Genomic DNA, 9,867 nt, shown 5'->3' with positions numbered 1-9,867 from the left:
TGGAGACAGGGACAGCAGTGGAGAGTGCTAGTTGGAGGGCGCAGGACTCTGCCAGCTCGGCTCAGCTGCATGTCGACCCTCTGCCTCTGGGTCCATCTATAAGATCAGCGGTGCTGCAACTGCAGGAACAGATGCAGGAGTCTCTGGCAGGTTTTGTCTCCAGGGTCGCTGTGAGTGTGGAGTGAATGGAGGAGTCCATAGCGAACATGAGCAGAGCCTTTGTGGAGTCATTGGCGCATGAATGCATCACCACGGAAAGGATGGCAACCTCCATGGAGGTGATAAGTCGCCAGAGTGCAGAAAGCATGGTGAGTGTTCAGAATAGAATGACATCTCTGGAGGAGTGATGGGCATCTATTGAACAGAGAAACCAGACCTTCATGGAAGTCCTTCTGAGTAGGACTGCCAGTACAGATACGGGTCCCCATGGCCCCCCTGATGTGCAGCAAGGTGCTCTCAAGCCACTTGCAAGTGCTGAGGGGGACCTGACCCATGAGAGGGAAGTTGGTGGCAGACAGCAAGGAAGTGGGGGCTCCTCTCCAAGCGCTCACACTTCCATGCCACTGCAGAGCCCTCGGTCAGAGCCCCACCAGAGTCCACACCCAACTGAGATTGGCATCTCAACCCCTGCACAGCCGCAGGAGGCGCAGACTGTTGGCGAGTCCTCACAGGATCGCCACCCTAGAGGACGCCCGCCGAGACAGGAGCAGCAGGAAAGTGAGCAAGAGGCCTCCACATCTGCGGAAGCCACAGGGGAAGCACCACGTAGGAGCACGCGTAAGAGAAAGATACTGCACAAATAGTCACAAGGGTAGTCACTTGGGTGAAATTTGATGGGGTAGATTTTCCTGAACCTGTTGGGAAGAAGGCGGGACTTACCCTTTCGGGTTTTTGACCTGCCTACTTCGACGTCCGGCCAATCCGCGCAATTTTCTCTTGATTGACCTTGTTGAGCCTGCCCAGCGGGCTCAGCAGGCCAATTAAGGGCCACCCGGCAACAGGTGACATCACAGACTGCAATTTCATCTGTCAAGAGTTCTTTGTTTGAAGCTGTGAAACACTGACACTCTGAGTTCTGACATGAGTCCTTCTGCGCAGACTCAGTTAGAACACTCACCGGCACTCAAAGCTGAAGGCTGTCACTTTTGACAGATCGCAGCCATTCAGCTTTAAGTACAGGCTGAGTGATGCGCTCCCGACGGCTACAGGAAGAAAGGCTGTTAAGGTAAGTGTAATGTATGTAATGTATATATACTTTTTACAGCTCCTGTATACTGTAGTACCAGCAGTGACCACACCTGTATATAAACCCTGAGTAGTGATCTGTATAGTTAGTTCTAGAGTAACCCTCATTCAGTAAACACCTGTTGAATCGTTCCCTGCAGTCTGTTGTCTGATTATTGAAGGACACAACATTAAGATACACGGATATAACATTGGCGACGGCGCAGATTCGAACCTACCTGCAACTCTGCATCACCTCCCAGGGATTCGCTCCTGGAGAACAGTGGAAGAAGGTCGAGTCCAGAAGCACGGGCGTCGACCACGGGCAACCGCCCAGTCATCCAGCGGAGATTTGAGCATCGCAGGGGAGGCTGTCAAGAGCCAGGCTTGGCTTTCCAGTCACGGTGGTCCAGCGAAACGGGCTGGCAACAGGTACTGCGCAGACCCTTCCCGGACAGCGGCGGCTAGAGCCGACCGAGCGGCACAGAAAAAGGCCGAGCAGCGTCGACGGGGGAGAGAGAGAGGGCAGAGCGCACAGGGTGCAGCTGGTGTTCAGGACCAAGCGGCGTCAACGGGGAGAGAGGCGCGCAGGAAAACGCGAGGCGCTGCCATTGCCACGAGGACCGCAGAGAGCGGCATTGGCAGCAGCGCAGGAGCAGTGCACAAAACCCGCAGGGCGTCGCCATTTGCCACGAGGACCGCCGAGAGCGGCGTTGGCAGCAGCGCGGGAGAGGCCATTTTAAGCCCGCAGCAGGGAAGAAAGGAAAGCGCGGGAGACGCCATTTTAAGCTGCAGCGGGGAAGAAAGGAAAGCGCGGGAGACGCCATTTTAAGCCAGTCTAACCACACCCAAAAATGCCGAAGAGTGGCAGTATCACAGCGTTCGACAATGAAGTCGAAGATTGGACGACATATGTCGAACGCATAGAAGTATACTGCAAGGCGAATGAAGTGCCAGATGACAAGAAAGCGCTGGTATTGTTGAATTCAATGGGTGCAAAAACGTATGGCTTACTACGAAACCTAGTAACCCCAGAGAAGCCAGTAGAAAAGGATTTTGAAAACATAGTGTCAATCCTACAGGACCACTTAAACCCCACACCGCTGCTGATAGCAGAAAGATTTAATTTCACAAAAGGAACCAGCATAAAGATGAAAGTAATGCTGAGTATTTAACAGAACTGCACAAGCTATCGAAACACTGCCAGTTTGGAACGGGACTAGCAGATACTTTAAGGGACAAGTTTGTGTGTGGGCTTCAAAGTGAAGGAACCCAGAAACAGCTTCTATCAGAAAAGGATCTTACGCTGGACAAGGCTTTCAGCATTGCAGTATCACACAAAGCAGCAGCACGGGGCGCTGCAGAGATACAACGGAGACCGCAAGAATATGGCAGAAATGAAATGTCATATGGAACAGTGAAGTGCTATCGCTGTGGCAGAACAACACACGGCCATAATGATTGCTGGTTCAAGGACAAAGTGTGCAGACAGTGTGGAAAAGTAGGACACATAGCAAGAGTCTGCAGGTCGGGAAAGAAAACCAGCAGCAAGAAATCTCCACAGGAGAAGTACAAGAAGGTACATAAGGTGACGGAGAGTAGTTCAGACGAACAGAAGAGTGATACAGACTCCGGAAGCAAGGAGCTGGGTTGTCTGAAACTACATAATGTGATCAAAACGGAGGATCGCCAAACTATCTGGGTCACGCTCAAGATAGCAGGAGTCCAAGTGAAAATGGAATTGGACACAGGATCAGCCCTAACAGTCATAAACCGAAGGGACTACAAGCGGCTATTCTCACATATACCCTTGAGAGATACAAAGATTGTCTTGAAGACGTACATGGGGCAAAAAGTCTACCCCAAAGGAAAAATAAGGGTGAACGTTATATATAACGGCAAGGAAACACCAAAAATGGACCTATATGTATTGCCAGATGGAGGACCACCACTACTAGGACGTGAATGGATCCGGAAGATACAGCTAGATTGGCATTCCATACAAGCACTGACTGTAGATGCCAAAAAGGATGACGACGTCACACCTGCACGACTGTCAAAAATGCTAACTGACGCACAAGAAGTGTTCCAGCAGGGACTTGGAACACTAAAAGGCATAACAGCGACAATCAAAATAGAGGAAAATGCAAGCCCAAAGTTTTTTAAGGCCAGACCGGTACCTTATGCGATCCGCCCAGCCGTCGAAGCAGAGCTGGAAGGTTTGGAACGTTCAGGAGTACTGTCCAAAGTGGACTGGAGCGAGTGGGCTACACCCATTGTTCCTGTAATGAAGAGGTCGTTGAGTAATACGCCTGGGGAACCAAAGAAGGTTCGCATCTGTAGGGACTTTAAGGTGACAGTGAACCCAGTCCTTCACACTGTACAATATCCGCTTCCGCGGATTGAAGATATTTTCGCCTCGCTATCTGGAGGGAAACGCTTCACTAAGATTGATCTGGCCCAGGCGTACCTGCAAATGGAGGTAGAAGAAGCCTCGAAACAGTACCTCTCGATCAACACTCATAAAGGTCTCTACCAATACAACCGGCTGGTGCTCGGGGTAGCATCAGCTCCGGCTATTTGGCAAAGGGCAATGGAACAAGTCCTGCAAGGGATTCCAGGGACCCAGTGTTATTTGGACGACATCCTGGTCACGGGCGAAAATGACAGTGATCACCTCGCCAACCTGGAGCAGGTGCTCACTAGATTGAAGGAATATGAGCTCCGAGCTAATCGCCACAAATGCGAGTTTTTCCAGAAGCAGATCTCGTATTGTGGCCACGTTATTGATAAAGAGGGGTTACATAAGTCCCCTGAAAAGGTTGAGGCAGTAGTCAAGGCTCCAGCACCGGAAAATGTGTCACAACTGAGGTCGTTCCTCGGGCTGGTGAACTATTACCATAAGTGCTTGCCGAATTTGTCTACTGTACTACACCCACTGAACACCCTACTGCAAACGGGGGTACCATGGAAGTGGAGTGACGAATGTAAATGAGCTTTCCAGAAGAGCAAAGCATTGATCACATCAAAAGAGGTGTTGGCTCATTTCAACCCAGCACTACCAATTCGGTTGGCGTGTGATGCATCACCCTATGGCATTGGAGCGGTGCTGTCGCACAAATTCCCGGACGGCTCGGAGAGGCCAGTAGCCTTTGCGTCTCAGTCACTAACCTCAGCCGAGCGTAACTACGCCCAGATTGAGAGGGAGGCCCTCAGCCTAGTGTGGGGAGTGAAAAAGTTCAATCACTATCTGCACGGGCAGAAGTTCACCTTGCTGACTGACCACCAACCACTTGTCTCCATCTTTAATCCAAAGAAGGGCGTTCCGGTGATGACTGCGCAACGGCTACAAAGATGGTCCCTTTTTCTAGGGGCACACCAATATGAAATCGAGTATAAGGGCACGAAACAGCATGGAAACGCTGATGGGCTATCACGCCTGCCACTGCCTACTGCGGAGGAAGCACCAGCAGTGGATCCTGTCGAAATATTTCATTCGACTATAATTGAATGCTTGCCAGTAACTAACGCTGGTATAGAGAAGGAGACCCGAAATGACCCGACACTGTCTCGGGTATATGATTTGACGGTGAAGGGATGGCCAGCACATGGCGGCTCACTGTTGCCAGCATTCTCATCCAGAAGAGAACAGCTGTCAGTATGCCAGGGGACCTTGATGTGTGGATCCCGAGTGGTAATTCCACCCAAGTTAAGGGAGAGAGTGCTCAATGAGCTTCACGAAGGTCATCTGGGAGGGGTGAAAATGAAAAGGCTTATGTGCGGTGGCCGGGGATCGATCAGCAAATCGAGGACCTGACAAAGAGCTGCTCAGGATGCCAGAAGGTCCAAAATGCACCACCACATGCCCCTCTACACCCATGGGAGTGGCCCTCATCTCCATGGCAACGGGTGCATATTGATTTTGCTGGTCCATTCATGGACTCAATGTTTTTAATAGCCGTGGATGCGCACTCGAAATGGCCTGAGGTGATCAAAATGTCCTCCACCACCACGGAGAAAACTATTGCAGTCCTACGGACCATTTTTGCCAGGAACGGCTTGCCAGAGCAGATTTGCTCTGATAACGGACCACAGTTTGTGTCCGAAGAGTTTCGAAGATTTATGAAAAGGAATGGGGTAAGGCATTACACATCCGCCCCGTATCATCCAGCCAAAAATGGATTGGCTGAGAGGCTCGTACAAACCTTTAAAAAAGCAGTAAAGGCCATGTGCGATGATGACATTCCACTGCAGCATAAGGTGGATAATTTCCTGTTAGCCTACAGAAATGCGACACATGCAGTCACCAACCAGACCCTGGCCATGATGTTCTTTAACCGAAGGTTGAGATCTCGTCTGGATTTGCTCAGACCAAATGTACGAAGAGATGTTGAGAGTAAGCAATTCCAGCACATCAATGAGAAGCCGACAAGGAGCTTCAATGTAGGGCAACCAGTCTTGGCCCGCGACTACCGAACAGAGAAATGGCAACCAGGAACGATATGCACACGGCAGGGGCCACTAATGTACACAGTGGATGTTGGGGAGAACATTGTGAGACGCCATGTTGACCAGATCCTAGAGTCACAGAAACGAGTCAACCCCATGTCTCGGCCATACGTACCTGGTGAGGAACCCGACGCACAGGTCGCATCTACCTCAGAAACAATAGCATTGGAAGCTGATGAATCAACTGACGACAGGGTGCTAGAATCGCCTCCGCACCAAGAGCGAGACACTCGGGAAAGGCGTTATCCAGAAAGAATCAGGAAGCCTCCCCAGAGACTGAAAATATGAATGGACTATTTTCATATAACATTGCATATTAAAAATGTTAATTGTTAAATGAGTGTTATGGTACTGTTACTCTAAAAGGGGAGGAATTGTAATGTATGTAATGTATATATACCTTAAGGGAGAGAACTACTTTTTACAGCTCCTGTATACTGTAGTACCGGCAGTGACCACACCTGTATATAAACCCTGAGTAGTGATCTGTATAGTTAGTTCTAGAGTAACCCTCATTCAGTAAACACCTGTTGATCGTTCCCTGCAGTCTGTTGTCTGATTATTGAAGGACACAACATTAAGATACACGGATATAACAGTAAGTACAGGTAAGTAAAAGTTCTTTACACACTTTAGACACACCAAACACACTTACCTTTGCACTCATGCACCCATCACTCACCTGAACACTGACATCGCGACCCCTCCAACTCCTTCAACCCGACGGCCCGCCTGCTCTACCTGGCGTGGTTTGGAGACGTCGGGAAACCCACACGAAACCCCTCAAAATAGGGATTAGGCTAAAAACTGCCTGTTAACAGGCAGTTAATTGGCACTAATCCCTTCCCGCCTGGTTTCGGCGGGTTCCAGTGCGGGGCGGGTACCCGCCGCCCCTGAAACTTATGTGGGGCGGGGTTTTGGGCGGGATGGTGTCGGGACCCCCAAATTCGGGATCTCCCTCCCCCGCCACACGCCTGAAACCCCGCCTGATGGCTCCACGAAAATCTAGCCCGATGTTTTCTGTGAAAAAGCCATCAGATGAATAATGTAAATAAAAAATCTGATTGCTACTGCTGTAGTTGTGGCGTGTGTCATTTCGCGAATGGGACTTCCACATTGAGGGCTTAGGATTACTTGCAATTGTCAGTATAGTGGTCAAATTGCTAGGAATCCGCTGGTCCTTGGCCATTGTCGATGCTCAGGTAAGAAGCTGTGAGGCAAAAGTGCTTCATTTGCTAGGCTAAGCAAATCTGGCCAAGATGAGTGCATTCCTTGCATCCCGGGCAGCAATGTGGTCGTGCGCTGGCGCCTTCTGGCCTGTGCAGCTTCAGGTGGGTGAGCAGCAGCTTGGCGCTGCTGTTGGTGCTGCTGATGTTGGTGCTGCTCTTGTTCCTGGTTCTGCTGGTGCCGCGGCTGGTCTTCGTCCTCATCTAATGTCCAGAAGGGAAGGAAATAAATGGCTCCCATGCTTCTGGTATATGCCTCAGTTGAGGAAGTGCTCAGTGAAGGTGGCGAAAGGGGTTTCCCAGGAGGTCACACTGGAGGTGGGTGTCAGGCTCCAAACTTCCACAGCTGTGGTTATGCCTTCTAAAAGTTTCCCTAGACCTGAGACAACAAAGTCCTGCCACCTGCAAATGATGGCTGATCAAATCTCCTCTTTAATGGTCTGGTCTCTGTCTCTCTCTGTCTCTCTCCCTCTCACTCTCTCTCCCTCTCTCTGTCTCTCTCTCTCTCTGTCTCTCTGTCTCTCTCGCTGTCTGTCCCTGTATGGTCCCTCTCTCTCTCTTTCTCTCTCTCTGTCTCTCTCTCTGTCTCTCTCTTCCTCTCTCTATCCCTCTCGCTATCCCTCTATGCTCTCTCTCGCTCTGTCTCTCTCTCTCCCTATCCCTCTATGCTCTCTCTCTCTCTATCTCTGTCTCTCTCTCTCTCTCTTTCTGTCTGTCCCTGTATGGTCTCTCTCTGTCTATCTCTCCCTCTCCCTGTCTCTGTGTGTGTGCCTCTCTCTCTGTCTCTGTCTCTCTCTCTCCCTCTCTCTATCCCTCTATGCTCTCTCCCTCTGTCTATCTCTCCCTCCCCCTGTCTCTGTGTGTGTCTCTCTCTCTGTCTCTGTCTCTCTCTCTCCCTCTCTCTATCCCTCTATGCTCTTTCTCTCTCTCTCTCTCTCTGTCTCGCTCTCTCTCTCTCTGAGAAACTCCAGTATGATTTGGACAGGTTGGGTGATTGGGCAGAAGCATGGCAGATGCAGTATAATGTGGATAAATGCGAGGTTATCCACTTTGGTGGCAAAAACAGGAAGGCAGATTATTATCTGAATGGCAATAGATTGGGAGAAGGGGAAGTGCAACGAGACCTGGGTGTCCTTGTGCACCAGTCGCTGAAGGTAAGCATGCAGGTGCAGCAGGTGGTTAAGAAGGCAAATGGTATGTTGGTCTTTGTAGCAAGAGGGTTTGAGTACAGGAACAAGGATGTCTTGCTGCAGTTGTACAGGGCCTTGGTGAAACCACATCTTGAGTATTGTGTGCAGTTTTGGTCACCTTGTCTGAGGAAGGATGTTCTTGCCATGGAGGGAGTGCAGTGAAGATTCACCAGACTGATACCTGGGATGGCAGGAATGACGTATGAGGAGAGATTGGGTCGATTGGGCTTGTACTCGCTGGAGTTTAGAAGAATGAGAGGGGATCTCATTGAAACATAAAATTCTAACAGGACTAGACAGACTAGATGCAGGAAGGATGTTCCCGATGGTCGGGGAGTCCAGAACCAGGGGTCACAGTCTAAGGATAAGGGGTAAGCCATTTAGGACAGGGATGAGGAGGAATTTCTTCACCCAGAGAGTGGTGAACCTGTGGAATTCTCTACCACAGAAGGCAGTGGAGGCCAATTCATTAAATATATTCAAGAAGGAGTTAGATATATTTCTTAAGGCTAAAGGGATCAAAGGATATGGGGAGAAGGCAGGGACAGGGTACTGAATTTGGATGATCAGCCATGATCTCATTGAATGGCGGAACAGGCTCGAGGGGCCGAATGGCCTACTCCTGCTCCTATCTTCGATGTTTCTATGTAATGGTTGACCTGCAGCTGATAGTCAGCAATCCAATCGTGCTCCCGCCAAGTTCCACCGTCGTGTTTCAGAACAGGTGTGTTTCATGTAGGAAAAGGGTTAAAATCGCAAAGGCCTTTCAAAATGGCATTATAGAGGCAATTTAGTGCTTGTTAACGGCCTATCCCGCCTCTTGGAGGCGGGACGGAGATGGGACCATTAGACACGAATTAATGAAAATTGTGTGGAGGTGGGGTGGAGGCGGGGTTGGGCCCGCACACCAGTTTTTGCTATTTTAACCCCCCCCACACGCCTCCAATCCCACCTCCATGGCCCAATGAAAATCCTACCCATTACATCTAGTTCCCTCGTCTTGATCATTAACATATATTGTGAATAGCTGGGGTCCTAGCACCGATCCCTGCAGTACACCACTAGTCACTGCCTGCCACTCGGAAAAAGATCCATTTATTCCAACTCTCTGGGGGTGATTTTCATTCAGAAGTCGGGAAGGAGGCGGGACTACAACTTTCAGGGTTGTAGTTCCACCTCCATCGAGATGCGGCCAATCCATGCGATTTTAACTTGATTGACCTTGTTGAGCCTGCCCAGCGGGCTCAGCAGGCCAATTAAGGGCCACCCGGCAACAGGTGATGTCACAGACTGAAATTTCATCTGTCAAGACGTTTTGACAGATGAAATATCAGAGTTTCACAGCTGTTTGAAGCTGTCAAACACTGACAGTCTTACTTCTAACCTGAGTCCTTCTACACAGAAATCTCACCGGCACAGAAAGCTGCAGCTGTCACTTTTGACAGTTTGCAGCCATTCTGCTTTCTGTGCCGGTTAGATGATAGACTCCCGAAACCTAGAGGAAGGAAGGCTAAAAAGGTAAGAAAAGGTAATTTAAACTTCTTTACACACTTTAGACACACCAAACACACTTACCTTTGCACTCATGCATCCATCATTCACCTGAACACCGACATCTCGACCCCTCCAAGTCCTTCAACCCGACGGCCCGCCTCCTCTAACTTGGCGTGGTTTGGAGCTGTCGGGAATCCCACACTTCAAGCTTTAAAATAGGGACA

The sequence above is a fragment of the Somniosus microcephalus genome, chromosome 4 (genome assembly GCF_052327205.1).
Source record: "Somniosus microcephalus isolate GS21.2 chromosome 4, FLI_Smic_1.0, whole genome shotgun sequence".
NCBI lineage: Eukaryota > Metazoa > Chordata > Chondrichthyes > Squaliformes > Somniosidae > Somniosus > Somniosus microcephalus.
The sequence above is the reverse complement of the archived record's forward strand: the minus strand, read 5'-3'. Positions refer to the sequence as shown.